We start from the raw sequence: 19,928 nt of genomic DNA, 5'->3' as shown, positions 1-19,928 counted from the left end.
CTTTACCGGGTATCAACCCCAGGACCAATAAATGTTAGAGTCCAATAATATTCACCCTAGAAGGGATCCTATGGATTAGCTATACAGTCTCTCTGTAGTACGTTGTAATTTTAGTACATTCTCATACAAAAAAATGAATTTTTGCTGTGTAGTTTCACACACAGGACAGAAATTGTCGTTTTTCGATGTATCGTAGCAACTAGGACAACATTAAGGAAACTAGTTTACTTTGATGTCGTTTGTACACTGTGGATGTTGGGAGTTGTGTGTGTGTGTGCAAGCTAGTTATCAAGTTATAGACTCGCCCTGTGTAACTCGTCTGATTTATCTATAGTCAAACATATATACACGTACGTACATACAGAGATGTTCCTGCGAACTACAAATGGGAGCAATATATTTCTGACGTCTATTTTTATTTTTTAGTAAACACCAGTGCCGTAAAAACTGGTGCCACCTTTAGGGGCCTCATCAAGTGTTCTTTTTTTCTTTTAACTCGGAAACAACACTCGATTCTCTTTTTGTTCTACAGTTATAAAAATCGATAAAATGAATACTTGTTTCAATAAACATCAACCATACAGTTTTATTCTGATTTCCTAACCACATCAGGCGCAGCTTTGTATTGAATGCATAATTGCAGAACCGTCCGCATACCAGAAGAAATATTATGGCTGGGGGTAATGGGCATGAGGGAGAGTGTCATAACACGCACCTGCCCCCCCCCCCCTCAAGTTTTCGTTACGGCACTGCTAAACACTAACTTTTCATGTCTGAGCCGAAGTGATCCAGTAGGTGGGAGACCGGGATTGGATTCCTGGTGTGAGCGATTTCAAGTGGGAATTCTTTTCAGCATTGTTCCCACATGGAGCGGCTCTGTGGTTCACCCAGCCCCCAATAATTTGCTGTCTGAGGGCAACCATGGGGGTTAAGGTGGCTGGAGCGTGGTGTTGATCACATCACTTCCACAAAAGGCCTAGATTCTGAATATCTTCTGCCCTACTTCCACTATCTTCCCTCCACAGTATGTTGCTCTACCTATTTTATATTTTTATGCAATTCTTATAATATTTGCATACAAGAGGTTAATAACCTCGCATCAAACCGTCGGCACGCCACTGCACCTATCTATCAATTAACAGTTCTGCATTTTTGAAGCAGTAATATTGAACCTACTACGATGCATATTTACACATCGGCTGCGAGGAAAACTAACATGTTAATTTCAGGAGAGAAGTCTGTGATCTTTGTTTCATTTTTACGCCAGACGAAGTCAATGCATAAAACGGAAATTCATTAAACATATTTGTGAGTTTGTGGGCTTTTCCGTGATGTAAAACATGCAGCGAATGCAGCTCTATGCAGCAAAACTAAACACGCAAGGGGAAACCTGACTTTTCATAGGTCGCAATTTGAATATTTCATGTCAAAGGTGGACATAGATCGTTCTACTTCGATGTAACGCTTAATTACGGTCACCGGGAACAATAAAGCAAAGGGGAAAAAATACTTCTCAGGCTCGGTGATTTTCCTGCAAAGCACTATGAGCACTGTGTAGTACTTCCGATCGAAACTTGATTTATTATTAATATGCCTTCCTGGATTGTTTTTAATGGCAATATGTCTCCTTCCATTTTCATGGTCTGTTTTTCCCCTGTGTGTTATGGAATTTTATTTTCTCCGCATCAAGCAGAAAATAAAGTGTTTTCAATTCTGCTTTACACACAAAAGTTACTAAGGTCTGAAATTATGCTTCAACAAACAGAGCGCAAAACATATCAATCGATACAAATATGTTGACTCGAGTAATACATTAAAGTGTATAAACTGCTAATAATGCATTTTTGATCAGAGTGCGATTTGATGTGGGATGTGGGATGAGGGATTTCGTTCCTTCTATCTTCAACCAACATCTATATATGCGTATACTAAGATAAACCCCACTAATTCCATCCCCCCATCCCTCACAAATCGCACCCTGTTTTGGTGCATCAAGATACAGTATACACACTGAAATGCATCAAAGAATACTTTTATCATTCGCTGTTCCTTCTGATGCACTCCGTGTGAACAAATCTCTAATTGGAATTTTGCATTTCCTTAAATTGTTTTAAATGTTTGACAGCGGCAGCCTTGTCTCGGGTTGTCTATTTGATGCGGCTCTGGGATCCACTCAGCTTCCTATCACTGGATTACAGAGATAATTCGATGAGCGTGATGATGTCCACACCACCTGCACCTCAGCTCGGTTACGTTGCTCCTGGAGCCACATTGTGCCGTGCTTTTGATCCCGCTTTAAACCATAGATCAACTGCCGATCAGCCTATCTGAGCATGAAGTGGATTAAAATAAACTTTGGCCCGCGCGCCTGTAGTCCAAGATTTCATGGGATGCTAACTACAGGGGGAGTGACTTAACATGTTCCTTTAATACAATGAAGGGTGAAAGTTTTGTGTATGGATTGAGAATAATTCTGCACAACCAGGTAATAATAATTAGGTACTAATTATTACTATTAGGTATTATTATGCATTGCCTTCTTATACATAGCGCTATAGAAATTTTGCTAATCCCATTGAGAAAAAGCCTCCCCGGTGGCGCAGTAGTAGCGTCGTCGCCTTGTAATCAAGGGGTCCCGGGTTCGATACCCGGTGGAGTGGTTCGGAGGTCCAGTCCCGATTAGCCTTACTGCGCATAAAGTGGACTTCAAACACTAAATCAACCAACCAACCATTGAGAAAAATCCGAAATTTAAATTGTAAACGCTAAACCATCATGCTTCTAAATATAGAGCCTTGGTTGTTAGATTGACGGTATAGGCTAATTCATTCATGAGACATGCTAACATGTCTGCAAGGAAGTGGTACATTAGTTTGCGCAGGTGTCCTGGTTTCGAAGCTCTGACTAGACGTGGATATGTTTCCTTGTGTTGTATGGGTGTTCTTTCATGCATTTAACCTGCTTATTCCAGCCACGGTCGCGACTGATTTATAATAGGAAATGTGACATAAATAAACTAATGCGGAATATTAATGGCACTTCGGCGTAAGTAATTCTACAAAGTAATGATATTACTTTTAAGAAAGCTTGTGTCAAAGTTTGTTTTAGTCGACTTTATGGGCCTAGTTTAAGATGGGATTCGAACCACTATGCAGTGTACCTACAACGGTTATCGAACCTGAGTCCACTTGATTATAAGGCGACAAATACAGGACTCGAACCTCTTTACCCTGTAGATTCGTAGCGTGCTTATTCTACTACCTGCCAAAGTTTAAGTCCACGTTATGCACAGGCAGACTCAAAACTTGGATCGAACCTGGGACCTCTTTATTATGTTGAAAATTTCATTCATGTATGATTCAGTTCATATGTCCACCCCCTCCAAAAATAACTAAGGATGACGTCATCATGAACGTGCATGCAAAGTGCTTAATTCATCTCTTACCTGTTCGATTGTCGAGAGAAAGACACGCGGGCAGCTCCTATAAGGATTTTTGAAATAACTCCGCCCGCAAGGTCAACAACACTACATAGCACTCACACCTTTCTTGCACTGCCGGGATGCACTTCTTGCCGGAGTATGTGGGCGACAACAGGTGTTCTCATGCAGGGGGAAGCACCGGTAAGAGAAAAAAAAAAGCAAAACCGGAAAAAAATAAACGAAACTCTCGAACAATATTATCTCAACGTTCTTTTCCTTGCAGGTGGGCACTTGTGAAACATTCAAGCTCGATTATTTTTGCAGAGAAGCTCGTTAATTTTTCAATAGCGACAGAACACGACACGTTGGAGGACGCGATGTGGATCACACAATAACCTTACGAACTGATCACAACGAAACTGGAGACTCAAGGTAATCGTCCGATCGTTTCGGTTGTTATCCTTTGTTCTTCCTTTTAAGGTGAAAGCACGCAGCACTGTCACTCGTACGCCGACCGGCCTCCGTCAGCTTTAGCACTGAGTTGCTTGTTCCTCGCTTGCAGCGATGTTACCAGCTGTGCTTATTCAGTGTGCAGTGAATCGGAGCCTCCCGCCCCGCCGACATGCCGAGGGGGCAGCGTTGCCGCGCTGTACATTATCGAAATTGCTTCCTCTCACCTGTTGAAAACCGTCATTAGCACCTCGACGTCCGGTGATCTTCTCAGGTATTCCGTAAAGAAGCGCGCCAACAGAATTTCCTTTCAATATTTTTCTGTATTTGACGTTATTTTTTATGAAAACTAAATGAAAGAGTGGGGTTGTGACCCCGAAGAACCACCTGAGCACGCCACTGGATCTTTATTTTTGTTGTTATTACCTTTTGTTCACCTTCGTTACTATCTGATACGCTTCAATATAAGTATCAGGATTGGGAGTTCATTTGCAGTTTGAACAGAATGAGAGGGAGGAAGCCAGCACCTAATACTTACATGTATGCAACCTGCAACTCACAACGATTTGGTGGGTTACATAACCTCCAAGGATGATTCATTAATGACAATAAATAATTTTCTATCCACGTCTCATTTTAACGAACTGATCACCCAAGCTGTGAAAGAGCACCCTCATTCGTCGTTAATGTTTCCCCGTCCGTATCAATTATAGGTATTTCAGAAACAGTTACAGCTAATAGACTCGTCAAATAAATAGTTAAATGCAGCATATACAAATACCGATTGTAGAGGGTGTTGCCAACATAGCGACGTCGTGTGCAATCCACACGATCTACTAGACTCTACTATTACTAGCACACTAATACTAGTATCATAGTACGATGTAAAATTACTATCAACATCAAACTTTACACGCACAACCTAACAAGAAAATGTTGGCTTGTTTAAAAATATATACTGAAAATACAGTACTTTCCCGTAGTACACCCCGATAACTGCAATGTTGCAAGGCGATATGACTGGCGACTGGACTCACAGCTAGTATAATCCTCTGTAGAGCTTATGCTCTACATATGTGTTTGTGATTATCCCTTCATCCACTTCATCTTATCACCATTCATCTCCATCGTCGCGATTAACTAAAAGTGACAGCAATGCGACGTTAAATCAATCAAAATCATATTTAACTGCATATTTGATTTTAGTGAATAGCTCATTAACATCCTCTATGTAGTTTCTTTCTTCTCGATGACGTCGTGACAACGTTTCAGAAGATAACCCAGGCAAATGAAGCCGGAAGCAATCGCAAAGACATGAAACTTTGTACAAGTGTACTACAAGTGACCCTAAGCAACACATCAGAAGTCCCTGATTTTCCAGGCTGTACTACGGCCGCTATTTTGCTCTAATTATGTTATCGCCTACTTTACAGATTGATTGATTGAATTGTTGATTTAAGTTCACTTCATGCACAGAAAGGCAAATTGGCACTGGACCTACAGTTTAAAGTGGGATCCGAACCAACGTGCCATGTACCTCCACCGAGTATCGAGCCCGGGACCCCTTGATTACAAGGCGGCGACGGACAAATACACAGACAGCAACATGTAATTTGCATACCAGAAAACATGCCCACAAAAGTAACACGATTTCTCTATTTTTTTGTTTTCATTATACATTGTATTTTTCATGAAAATGTGGAGAATATCACTAAGAACAGTTACAAATTCTATCAAGAAGTAAGTGAACATAAGTCACTTACCTTACCTTACCAATTGGCTCTACAGCTCTGGGTGAGCTTTGGCCTCCTGCACTATCAGCCTCCAAGCATTTCGGTCCAATATCTTCTCCCTCCATCCATGGACTCCCATTCTTTGTAGATCTTGTACGACACTATCCCGCCATCTTAGTTTGGGTCTGCCTCTTCTTCTTGTGGAGTACATTCTCTCGTACATGATTCTTCGCGGCATTCTATCCTTATTCATACGTTCTATATGACCCATCCAACTAATTCTTCTGGCTTTAATAAATCTTACTATATCCTTTTGGTTTAAGATGGAATTTATCTCTTCATTGTTTCGACTTCTCCAGAAATCTCCATCCCTGATTGGTCCATATATTTTTCTGATTTTTCTTCTTTCAGTTTTCCTTAATTGCTGTTCGTCTTCTACACTCATTGTCCATACCTCAGCACTGCAAGCATGGGCGTCCGGAAGGGGGGGCAAGGGGGGCCGTGCCCCCCCCCCTGGAAAATGAAAGTCAACCAAAAAATATGTATTTCACATATATAATTTCATTTTAGCCACAATAATATGTGTTAATTATTGCATGAACACCATAAATTCAAATTTAAACAATGTTTTTTAGGGAACAACACTATTTTGGGGGGAAATTTGCTTTCGTTTGCCCCCCCTGGAAAAAAAATACCTTCCTTGCCCCTCCCTGGAAAAAATTCTGCGGACGTCCATGACTGCAAGTTATTACCGGTCTAATAAGTGTTTTGTAAATCAATAGTTTGGTATATCTGCTAATTAACTTACTTTTTAGTAATTGTATGTTGGCATAATATGCTTTGTTCCCTGCATTTATTCTTTCTCTAATTACATCGTGTATGTTATTTTGGTCATTTATCGTCATTCCAAGATACTTGAAGTTTGTTACCGCTTCAAATTTCTTGTCATCTATTGTAAGTTGGTGGTAACGTTTTCCATCTTGCTTTGGAGTCAGCAGTAGGAATTTGGTTTTATTCATGTTTGTCTGTAGCCCAATTTTATTTGCTTCTTCTTCTAATATCCTGTATGTTCTCTTTAATTCTTCTTCTGTTCTGGATATTATAACTACGTCGTCGGCATATGCGTTAATTTGGCTGAGTTTCGTAAATATTGTTCCTCTTTTGTCTATTTTGCTTATTATTGCATGTAGTGCTATGTTAAATAAGCATGCAGATAGTCCATCTCCTTGTTTTACGCCTGTGTTATATTCTGTTAGTTCACCCATATCGTTCCATATTTTGACTTTAAAATATGTGCGTTGCAGTGTCATGTTTGTTAATCTAATCAATTTATTAGGTATTTGTAATTCTGCCATAATTTGTATTAATTTATGTCTTTTAATACTATCAAAAGCACTACGAAAGTCTATGAATAACATGTAGAGATTTATATTATGTTCATAATGTATTTCCATTATTTGTCTTATTGTGAATAATTGATCTATTCTTCCTTGTCTAAAGCCTGCTTGGTATTCTCCTATTATGTTTTCTGTTATTGCTGTTAATCTTGTATGTATGATGCTGGTCAATATTTTGTAAGTTGTATTAAGTAACATGATGCCTCTATAATTACTACATTCTGTTTTGTCACCTTTCTTGTGTATTGGGCACAATATTCCATTATTCCATGCTTCTGGTATGTGTTCTTCTTGCGAGATTTGTTTTATCATTTTGTATATTTCTTCTATCATACTTGGTCCAGAATATTTTAATATTTCTGCTGTTATTTCATCTTCTCCTGGTGATTTATTGTTTTTTAGATTTTTTATTATCTTCTCAACTTCTTCTCTTGTTGGTGTTCCTTCTGTGTTTTGTTCATCGTTATTTTCTATTTGTTCTTCTCTATATGTTTCATTGTATAATTGTTCTTGGAAGTGTTCTGTCCATCTTTCTAGTACACTTTCTTTGTCTCCTATTATCTCCCCGTCTCTCCTTTTACATCCTATCTCTTTAGGTTGATATCCTTTATTTATTCTCTTTATTGCTGCAGAGTACTTTCTAATCTCTGACTGTTGACTAAGTTGTTCTATTTCTTGTATGTTCTTTCTTATCCATTCATTTTTCTTTTTCTTACATAAATTATTTGCCTGTTGCCTTAGTTCTTTGTATTTGTTACAACTGCTTCTTGTTTATCTTTGCAGCATCTTCATTCTTGCAACATTTTTTTGGTTAATTATTTGCTGACATTCTCCATCAAACCACTCTTTCTTCCTTGATGTTTTCTTTTTGCCTATTACTTCTTCTGCAGCTTCTGTTAACACTTTTTTAATTCTTTTCCACTTCCCTTCTATTGTTTCTTCTTGAGTATTTTGTTGTAACTTATTTTTAATTGCTGTTTGGTAATTCACCTTGTTTTCTTGGTTGTGAAGTTTTGTATAATTCCATTTTGTTCTTCGTATGTTCTGTTTGATGGGGTTATTGCTTAAACTTGCTCTTAGTTTAATTTTTACCAGAAAATGGTCTGAATCACAGTTTGGTCCTCTTTGGCTTATTACATCTATAATTGTTGAGGAGTGTCTCTTATCTATTAATACATGATCTATTTGATTTACTGTTTCATCGTCTGGTGATTTCCATGTGCCTAAATGTATCTTCTTATGTGGGAAGAAGGTGCTTTTAATTACCAACCTATTTCTTATTGCGAATTGTGTTAGAAGTAGGCCATTTTCATTACTGTTTTTGTGTAGGGAATGGTTACCAATTATGTCTGTGTCACTATTTCTCACTCCTATTTTTGCGTTGTAATCACCTGCAATTATTATGCTGTCATATCTTGCTATTGTTCTTTCTAGTTGATCATAGAATTGTTCTTTTTCTAGATCTTCTTTTTCATTGGTTGGAGCATGTACCGACAGTATACTAATATTTTGGAATTTACCCATGATTCTTATTTTGCATATCCTCTCATTGATTGGTTCGAATGATAGAACTCTTTCTCTTAGGTTTTTTGTTATTATAAACCCTGTTCCATATTGTCCTGTTTTTTCTTTTGTTCCGCTATAGTATACGCTGTAATCTTCTTTGTCTATTTTACCACGTCCTTGCCATCTGATCTCTTGTAGTGCTACAATATCAATTTTGCGTTGTGTGATTACATTGGCTATTTCTTGCATTTTACCTGGTATTAACATTGTTCTGACGTTCCATGTTGCTATGGACCAATCATGTACCTTGTTCTTGCCTGGTTCGTCATCTGTGTTTCCCATCCTTATCCGAGGCTGATGTGCAGGTTTCTTAACAAGTTGCTTTTTTACGAGGTGAGGTTGTCAGCCTAACGCTCAACCATTTTAACCCTTGGAGGGGTTTTTCTGTTGGGGTTTACTCCCCTAGATGGTCGCCTACCAGGGCTATGGGGCCATCTCCCCATGTCATTTGATTCGGGTTTCCGTCCCTTAGACCAGTTGCTTTCACTACAGCTCTTGAGCCTGGTCCGCCCTTCTTTTGCTAGTTTTGGTCCGCCCCGGTTTCCCGGTACCCTCCATATCTGGAGGGCGTTCCCATATCCGCCACCTAGGGAGGCGCCCGATGGAGGACTAGCAACCCCGCACGGGACATAAGTCACTTGCCTAGGAAAAAAATATATTTTGGCTCGAGGGGTTTCCCCTTGGCTGTCCTAGGGTTAGTGAATACGGATGGTCTCACTGTAAATATGTTCTACTTTTATGGCACAATACTGTTACATAATCAAAACTATAACACAAAACAAAAATATAATACTTGTACATTATTTATTCCACTTCTCGCTCTTGCTGTCACTTTTAATTTTCTGGAACCGTAAATCGATAACGTAACCTCCCACTGAAAATTCTGACTACGCCCATAATGCTTTTGTGAAAGCCCAGTAGCTTAAATATTAGCTCAGGAAAACGTTCCACAGGATAAGCATCCAAAGAGGCCAGGACGCACATTTACGTAAAGCAGTACATTCCATATATAGAGAGAAAGGGTTCAACACAAACTTCACCTGTCTCTATCTTATAAGATGTAAAACGAGGTTTCTTTTACATGCTGGCACCTTGTTCATGAGCTGACCTAAACAACTTCTGGTTCTTACCGCCAACGCATGAAAGTCTGATTTATAATTCGTCTTTTGCTACCGAAGAGGCCCACACGTGGACGACCACTGAATATCCAGACGATAATGATAATTGCTAGCAGTCTGGTCATGAGCGTCGCCAGAAAATTTTGTAAGGAATATGGGGAGAGGTCAGGCCGTTGATATAATAGTAAAAAGAAATATTATTCACATAACAATTAATAATAACGAACTATTATTTTTATTGCTTATTTCGAAAGAAACGATTTTTCTTTATTTTTGCACATTTGAAATGTTCAGTTACTCTTTCTTGTTAATAATTTTTTATACGTACCTCGAACAAGCAAAATGTTTGAAAGTTTATAGGGAAAACTTTAGACAATAAATTCATTTGTATGTGTGACTTTTCACACATAAACATCATTTTTGGAATTTGGAAAAATAATTTTAATATACACTGTTCATCCTGTCATATGTTTTCTATGGGCATGGGATGGTAAATCGGGGTTGGAACTATCCTTTAGGGTAATTACCGGTAATTACCGTTTGATTTCGATTTCATTACACAAAATGTTGTCATAAGCAATCAAATCGAGATAAGTATTGTGTTTTTTAAAAGTATTATATTATAGGCATTTTATCTACACCGAATATATTTCTATATTTTTTATCGTGGATAGGTCGCTATAATGTCGATTGTTGTCACTTTTTTTTTGCTTCCTTTGACAGGCAAACGCACAGATTGATATAGATTTTAGGTATATCTTTATACTACAGCGCCTTGAATAACGTAGTGTGGAAAACGACCCAAGAAACTGGTTCCCCAGACGGATGAGAAACATAGATGGCAGGGCGATCAATGTCGGTGCTAATTTTCTTATGAAAGTAATGCGGCTTTGTTAGTTTTTGGAATATATTATGTAGATTTGTTTGTCTTGAAAAGCGGTACGTGAATTGATGGAAACAGTTATATTTGTGGAGTGATTTGGAGTCACGAAATGGCATTAATTTGGAAAGAAAAGTAAAATAAAATTAATAAATAAATAGCATGCGTAACACAAGAAGAAACATCGCAATGTGATTCCTGACGTCAGGTCTTGGACTGTGTATTAGAGTTTATTTTTCTATGTTATTAGAATATAAATAGTATCCTGAGAGATATTTCATACTGAGGCGACAAACCACAAATGTCGCTTGAAAGCGAGCAGTCGGAAATCAATGCAGCCTTTCGAACCGTAGGGACACAAGCTCTGACTGCACCGTTTCCTCAAGGAGATTTTACACCAAAGCGACACGCGACAAACGATACGAGGATTTCACACCAAAGCGACACGGGTCATTCGGTCCAAGGCAACTTTCATACCGAAGCGACACATGTTGCTTGGAAAGGAGCCAATCAAGAGCAACATTTCACATCGTAGCGGCATGACGGGAAGCACAGGCCAGCGTTCGCTTGGTGAAATCCTCAAGCGATAAGTGTCGCATGCCGCTTACGCTTTGGTGCGCAATCTCATTAAAACAAGACACTCATTGCATAGCGTATGCGCGAACAACAAACCACGGCAACATGTTGCAAGCTATTGAGGAAATGGCTCAGTTTGAGCGACGCAGAAGCGACAAAGCGACACGTGTGGCTTATCGTGTCGCCTAGATCTGTTGTTGTAATGTGCGGTTTATCGTGTCGCCTATCTGTTGTTCGCAAGCAACGCTTGCTAATAGACTGAAGGCACCATGTCGCTTGTCACTTAGTTGGGAACTCCCCCTGTAGCGCGTCGCTTTGGTCTCAGCACCCTTCATTTAAGGAGCTTTCCGACCGAAGTAACAAGTAGCACGCGAATACGCCATATAAACGTGTCGTTTGCTGTTTGGACCCTCATGTGCAATGAATGCTATTTTACAGTCTGGAAGTGTGTGTCACTAGTGTGACAGTGTGAACATCCCGTGTCGCTTGTCCCATTGGTTTGAAAGTTGCCTTACACTCATGTCGATGGCACTAAGTTTTGTGGGGTTCCCCTTGTCGTTTCATGGAATCATCATTATCATCACCGCCGCGATTAGTTTAAAGCGGAAGAAAAGAGACAGTAAATATAAAAAATACAAATGCTTCAGTGTGTATATCTTTAAAAGAAATGATGATGATGATGATGATAATAATAATGAACCTAATTCGTACACAAAAATTTAGTTGCCAAGAGCATTCCACGCGTATTTTTTCTCCCGTATTATTAGCGAAAGTATGACGATAACAGGACGTGGTCGACTGTCTAGAATGTTCGTTAATATCTTCGCGACCACTGTACCAAATATCATAGCAATTATCACATTCATAGAAATGTTTCATGTAAAAGAATCAGACGTTGCAGCGAAAACTCCATTTACTTCCATTATAAGCAGTCGAATACCAAGCACCGGGTCCAACACCAGCGCCTCTACTGGATCATTTTCGAGTGGACCCAGCCAGAGAGCGCAGAACCGTGCGCGTTTTCCACACTACGTTATTCAAGGCGCTGTACTTTATACTATTGCTACAACCTGAAACTTCTGTAGTACTTCCGTGGTACTGCCACAAAAGTATACTTTTGAATCTACACTAGTTTGTCCCGCACCGTGGCCGTGTGGTCTAAGGCGTCAATCTTTAATCTTGGGCTATGGAACGCGCTCTGGTTCGAGTCTCCTGGAGGAAGCGTAACAACTTTTCTCCTGTGATTTCAGCCAGTGTATCAGACTGGTGGCCACCTGCCATCGTGAGGAAATTGGGGAGTTACGAATGAGTAGCGCAATCCGGTCATGGAAACTTACAACGACTGGGGGTTCGTCAAGCTGACCCCACGTCACCCCGTAATTGGTTGAATGATCACCTACTGAGGCACGTGGACATGAGGCCGGCATTCGGTAAGTAGGCCCTGGCCCTCACGGGCTCTTGCACCACGGAGGGGTTTATCTGCAAAAGTTTCCGATCGGTCAACGAGTATCGAATGGTTCGATTCTTCATATGAGAAAAAGACTGACCAAACAGGAGAATTGTATAGAACTGAGCATACATACAATATATGTATGATGTGTGTGGTGTGTGTGGTGTGTGTGTGTGTGTGTGTGTGTGTGTGTGTGCGCGCGCGTAATATGTATGTACTATAGGCTAAGATGGGTTGGGCCGATTGAGAAGATCGATATCATATCAAGGAAGCTACGAAATTCACAGTTCACCAAATTACGCAAGTGTGGCTTCAGTGATTTCGGAGTTATCGGTTTGCCCCTTAATCCCCCGTAGACAGACTCAAATGCGTTCATAGCAATGTGTTATCTAGCATTTGCTACGCCTCCAATTGTAGGAAAAGTGAGATCGTCACACATTTTGTTCCGAGATATCGACAGGTCACTTTTGACCACAGGCCGATAGAGTCGAATAAGGGTACTTTTTTTTTTACTTTCGTACCCCAAAATGGACCATGGACCGAAGGTTAAGTGTAGCTCTTAGGCAGGAACGTATCTAGAAATATGTTTTGGGGGTGGGGGTGGGGGTGGTCAGAACCAAGTGTCTCAGGAATAATAGTAATGTTTATATTAAAATAATTATAAATCAAATTAATACTAATTACAATATATAAATTAATATTATATTATTATTACACGATTAGGTAAAAAGACTATAAGAATAGAGATATAAGTAGTGTAATTGGGTTGTTTCAAAATAATACTTAGTAGGTATTCTCTTTTTTTATCAATTGAATATCACTTTTTGACATATTTTGACAATTTTTTGTCGATGTTTTAGCGTTTGACGATTTTTCAGTGCAATTTTCACCGCATCTCATTTTTTTCCCACTCGTACTTGGTAGGTATGCATTTGTAGCTTTTTTTTTATCAATTGAAAATCAGTTTTTGACATATTTTGACAAATTTTTGTCGATGTTTTAGCGTTTAGCGATGTTTTTGTAAAATTTCCTATTTTTCCCTTTTTTCCCACTCGTACTTGGTACGAATGCCACGATCTTACGTGATATAACTTAACCTATTCATTTTTTTTTCGTGCTAAACTACACGAGAGCCTCTACGTGCTTTGACCTACTTTAGAGTAGAACCATAAAAACAGAGCTGCAACCGAAAGTGAGGCTCGAAGTGAGGCTCGGTGAGGCTCGACTTAATAGTTTGCTCTTGTAAGACATAAGCCTTATTTTCTCGCAGTGTTGCCAATATTTTACTCGAAATAAAATCACCAAGGTTTTTTTCTTGGTCTAACCTATGTTATTGAACTGCGTCGTCACGTCCAAACCTGCATGACTTCCGAACACTATTGGTTTTATTCATATTTTTTCTTACGTATAGGTGTATATGATGAATCCCTAAACAGATTTTTCCTAAGTCTTACTGTTTCCAAGATAACCCCACTTCCGGTTGCCATTTTGGATTTGTGAACATAGGTTCTATTCATATTTTTTCTCATGTATAGGTGTACCTGATGAATCTGCAAACAGATTTTTCCTAAGTTTTACAGTTTCCAAGATAACCCCACTTCCGGTCGCCATTTTGGATTTCCGAACATAGGTTCTATTCATATTTTACTTACATATAGGCGTATGTGACGAATCCGCAAACAGATTTTTTCTAAGTTTTACCGTTTCAAAGATAACCCCACTTCCGGTCGCCATTTTGGATTTCCGAGCATAGGTTCTATTCATATTTTACTTACATATAGGCGTACATGACGAATCCGCAAACAGATTTTTCCTAAGTCTTACCGTTTCCAAGATAACTAGTAGTGCAGATTAGCCGGTTCACCAACCTCATTTGGGGCTCGGTGGAGCTCGGTGGGGCTCGCCAAACCTCAAAAACTCACTTTCTCTCCACGTTCCGCGCCTCATTTATTGCGCTGACGATGTTTCACAGCGTAGAAAACAGCACCAAAACATCAAAAACTCATTTTGATTATTTGGAGCTCACCAAAACCTCAAAAACTTATTTTTATTAATTGAGGTTCACCAAACCTCAAAAACTCTCATTTTCTCTCTATGTTCAGCGCCTCATTTATTGCGCTGACACAACGTGATGAGTAAATAATGCAGTTTTTTATTCTTGAAGGATGAATGCACCTTATCGTAATTTTCCAAGCCCCGGTCAAATGTTTGTATATCGTGACCTTTGTAAACCTCTCTCTCGGGAACGATGTGCCACACACACACGCGCGCGCGTGCCTATATTGTGACGCAAACAAACAAACAAATAATATTTTTTTTAAGATTCTTGGCCCCTAACCCCACTTCCGGTCGCCATTTTGGATTTCCGAGCATAGGTTCTATTCATATTTTACTTACATATAGGCGTACGTGATGAATTAGCAAACAGATTTTTCCTAAGTTTTACTGTTTCCAAGATAACCCCACTTCCGGTCGCCATTTTGGATTTCCGATCATAGCTTCTATTCATACTTTTTCTCACATATAGGTGTACACGATGAATCACCAAACAGATTTTTCCTAAGTTTTACCGTTTCCAAGATAACTCCACTTCCGGTCGCTATTTTGAATTTCCGAACATAGGTTCTATTCATATTTTACTTACATATAGGCGTACGTGATGAATCAGCAAACAGATTTTTCCTATGTCTTACTGTTTCTAAGATAATCCGACTTCCGGTCGCTATTTTGGATTTCCGAACATAGGTTCTATTCACATTTTACTCACGTATAGGCGTACGTGATGAATCCGCAAACAGATTTTTCCTAAGTCATGAATTGGAGGGTTCTATGGCAACTTATATTAATTCTCGTAAGAGAACAGAAAACACAAAAAAAAAAAAACAATACTGTGGTCACTACAACAAATAGTCTTCTTCAACCCCTATCCAACAAACCAAAAAAAAAATCATCATCCTAACTAGAACCATGTAACTAACATTGTGATGACTCATATTAAACACCTCTTAATTGTATTACTTATAAGGGTATACTATTGCACAACGTTTTTGCAACAAGTTATTACGTAATATTGTGATGACTCATATCTAATGCTCTTTGTTGTATTAACTATAAGGGGGTAAACTATTACACAACATATTGCAACAAGTTATGACGTAATGTGATGAGTCATATCTAACGTGGCGTCTTCTGATTGGTTAATTATTACAAATGTTTTCAATACGGTCCACATTTTTATTATATAAAACGGCATACACTACAGATCAGTCAGTCTCGTGAGAGCAGCCGAAGAGTACGGACGTCCTGTTGCAGTGCTTCTTGTTTTTTGTAAAAAAATAGGTATTTAACTTTTTTTGAAGCTACATACCATCTATTATTTCAAGTTCAAAGGTGTTTCACGTGGTTTTTCATAGTAATTTCGACCAGATTGAATTTTGACGTGATCGTGCATTTTCTATTTCACCTCAAGAAATTATATATAAATAACATACCTGAAAATTGTATCGCTATATACTAGATTTTTTGATTTCTGTGATTTTCGAAAAAGCAATGGCATCCACCACCAGTTTCAATTGTAAAAATGATAAAACTGAATGTGTTACTTGTGGGAAGCTAATCTCAAGGAACAATTTATCGGTACACAGGGCAAGATGTAGCGAAACAGGTTCGAGAATTAATCGTTCGTTACCTTCTAAGCCTTGTGCTCGATGCGGAAAAATGATCAGCATTGCAAATTTAAGTAAACACCTCAAAATTTGCAAACCATCGACCGGACAAGCATCGAAAAGAAAAATCGATAATGCAGATACGGAAGCTTCCACTTCCAAGCAAATTAAATTATCCAATGAACGCAAACCAATTAGATCTGCATTTAACGACCAACTCCAGGATTTTTCAATTAAGTCAGAACCAGGCCGTGACATCCTTAGTTTCTTGGACGAAACGAAAACACCTGTACTAAATATTTTGAAAGATAAACTTGAAAACAACTCTATAAAAGTATATGTTGTTCTGTTTTCCGAATACGAGAAAGTTGATGGCACAACGAGTATTTTTTATCATTGTACAAAAAACCAGACTCTTTATTTTGCTGACGTCGAAAATTTGGACAACTTCTATTATAAAGTTTCCAACGAGCTGGTTAAGAAACACGACGATTTCGAGGCTAAAGGGTCGGGATGGTCTCTGTGTGGAAGTCCTCACACGTTAACCGTTTACGTGAACCGATTCTCGCCTCTTCGAGCTTCCAGCTATATTCCTCTTCCACCGAACATTCAACACAAGAGGGCCGTGTTAAATATACAGAACAGCGATAACAAGTGTTTTCTCTGGTGTGTGTTGGCTGTACTGCATCCTGTTCATTGCAAAAATAATCCACAGTGGGTTGGACATTACAAACAATACGAGACCGACTTTCAAAGTGTAATGTCTGGCATTGAATACCCGGTGACATTGTCGGATATAACAAAGTTCGAAAATCGTGCAGGAAAACGCATCGCTATTAATGTATATTCTTTTACGTCAGATAAATATCTCGTGCACCCCGTCAGGATAAGCGATATCGACGATGACGATGCTCGTGTGATTAATCTTCTTCTAATTTCCAACAAGGATGTTCATCACTATACGCTAATTTGTTCACTATCACGTTTGGTCAGAAGTCAATCAACCAAGCATGCAAACAACATCGAAGTTTGCCCGAGATGCCTAACCACGTTCGACGATCGTGACCGACGTGATCATCAAAATCTTCATAGTCGTCAAATTGCTCTGGAGAAACTTGCCGAACATAAAATTTATTGCGGTGACAACAGACCGGCTAGAATGTTGATGCCCGAAACGAACGAAGTCGAAGAATTCAAAATGCACAAGGCATTGTTGGAACATCCCGCAATCATCGTCGCAGATTTCGAGGCGTTCCTCAAACCACTCTCCTATTGCGAACCGGATCCTGAAATTTCCTCCACAACGCCGTACCAGCTTCATCAACCTAATAGTTTCGGCTATGTTGTTGTGCGACGTGATAAAATAAATGAAGCATATATGTACCGCGGGCCAAATGTAATCGAACACTTCCTGGAAAAAATGGTGGAGGAGGTTGAGGTAATTGGTAGCGTACTGCTTACATCAAAACCGATGGCACCTTTAACTGAAAATGAACTTCAAAATTACAATTCCACTGAGGTGTGTCCGGTATGTGATCAAAGTTTTACTGATGAGAACAAAAAAATATTCCACCACGATCATTTCAGCGGAAACTACATAGGTGGAATTTGCAACACGTGCAATCTTAAAATCCAGAAACCTAAATTCATCCCCATATTCTTTCACAACGGAAGCGGATATGATTTTCACCACCTGGTGAGACATCTTGGCTACGATCCGAAACGTATAGGTGTCTTGGCCGAGAATGAAGAACGCTACATTAGTCTCAGCAAGCAAGTGTCGATTCCGGGAACGAAAAATACAATCGAGATGCGCTTCCTGGATTCGTATAGATTTCTCTCTGCAAGTCTGGATGCTTTAGCGAACAAACTCACCGACGATCAATTTAAAATAACTGGAGCTAGTTTTCCCAACGTAGACATAGAACTCGTTAGACGTAAAGGGATTTATCCTTACGAATACGTTAGTGATAATTCTAAATTTAACGACGACGCTCTTCCACTTCCAAGAGAATTTTACAGCAGACTCAGAGAGAAAGGAATCACGGACGAAGAATACCAACACGCGCAACTCATGTGGGAGAAATTAGGATGTAGGACACTCGGAGACTACCACGATGCCTTCTTAAAATTAGACGTGACGATACTCGCGGATGTTTTTCAAGCGTTCAGGAAAACGGCAACGAATATTTATAAATTAGATCCAGCGTATTTCTACAGTCTACCGGGATTAGCGTGGTCGGCAATGTTATTCCAGACAAAGGTCAAGCTGGAACTGATATCGGACGTTGACATGTTGCTATTTATCGAAAGAGGGATACGAGGTGGAATGGTGCAATGCGTACAGAGACATGCAAAAGCTAATAACGTACACATGAAAGAAGATTACGATTCAAATCGAGCATCGAATTACATCTTCTACTCTGACGTTAATAATCTCTACGGACATGCCATGGTACAGAAACTTCCTTACGGGGGATTCGAATGGTTAGATCCCACTTCGATAGACATTATTCATTTCGACGATAGCGAGTGTGGTTTCTTCGCAGAGGTAGATCTCCAATTCTCCGACCACCTGCACGACACGTTTTCGGATTTGCCTCCGACTCCCGAAATCAAATGTCCACCCGACTCGGTTCAAGACAAGCTTTTGTTAACATTGGACCCTAAACAGAGATACGTCGTCCACTACAAGAATCTCCGGTTTTTGATTGGGAAGGGTGTTCAGATAGTGAATGTTAGACGAATACTAAAGTTTAAACATTCCACGTGGTTAAGACCTTACATAGAAACTAACACACAACATAGAACAGCTGCCACTTCCGATTTAGACAAGGACTTCTTTAAATTAATGAACAATGCGGTGTACGGAAAGACCATGGAGAATGTTAGAAAGCACGTAGACGTGAAATTAATTTCCGATAAGAATAAATGTCGGAAGTGGATAGCCGATCCTAGATTCAAGTCGAGAAAAATTTACAACGAGAATTTGGTACTTTTCAACCTAGATATAAAATTGATGAAATTTAGAAAACCAATTTACGTTGGTGCAACGGTTCTCGACTTGTCGAAACTTTACATGTTCGAATTTCATTACGACGTGATGAAACCCTTCTACAATGATAAGATATCACTTTTGTACACGGACACCGACAGCTTCATTTACAGCATACAAACACCTAACCTATACGAAGACATAAAAAATCCTTCCATGCTCGAGTATTTCGATACTTCTGCGTATCCTCAACCCAACAGATTTGGAATTCCATCTCGTAACAAAAAAGTCCTAGGTAAACTGAAAGATGAATGTAACGGTGATATTATTGTCGAGTTCGCGGGTTTGCGTTCGAAGATGTATGCCATGAGAACAGAGAGTAGCGTCACGAAGAAAGCAAAAGGTGTGGGCAAGAATACGGTGGAGAACAAACTCACCTTCTACGATTACATCGATTGCCTTTACTCACAATCGACGATACTAAGTATAGAACAAAGAATCCAAAGTGTAGACCATGTGATTACAACAAACGAAGTTAGGAAAGTAGCATTAGATCCGCATGACGATAAAAGATGTATTTTGTCTTGTGGAATCCACACGTTGCCTTGGGGACACTATTGTTTAGAAATCAGTAAAAATTGTAGGCAATGCAAATGAAAAAAAAACTTTAACTGTCT

The 19,928-nt window shown here is 39.3% G+C and overlaps 2 protein-coding genes across 2 annotated transcripts in view; one reads left to right on the top strand and one right to left on the bottom strand.

Moving 5' to 3' along the window:
* LOC145985185 (uncharacterized) overlaps positions 1-3,982 on the bottom strand; it is a 179,203-nt gene extending 175,221 nt beyond the window's left edge. Inside the window, exon 1 of the mRNA XM_083118898.1 lies at positions 3,446-3,982. The gene's annotated coding sequence lies outside the window, so the exon portion shown is untranslated. The remainder of the gene's footprint in view (positions 1-3,445) is intronic.
* Positions 1-19,928, top strand: part of LOC145985184 (uncharacterized) — a 148,217-nt gene that overhangs the window by 43,067 nt on the left and 85,222 nt on the right. The gene's annotated exons all lie outside the window — the stretch shown is intronic.

This window comes from Lepisma saccharinum, chromosome 3 (genome assembly GCF_977018435.1).
Source record: "Lepisma saccharinum chromosome 3, izLepSacc3.1, whole genome shotgun sequence".
In the NCBI taxonomy this organism is placed as follows: domain Eukaryota; kingdom Metazoa; phylum Arthropoda; class Insecta; order Zygentoma; family Lepismatidae; genus Lepisma; species Lepisma saccharinum.
The sequence above is the reverse complement of the archived record's forward strand: the minus strand, read 5'-3'. Positions and strand labels throughout refer to the sequence as shown.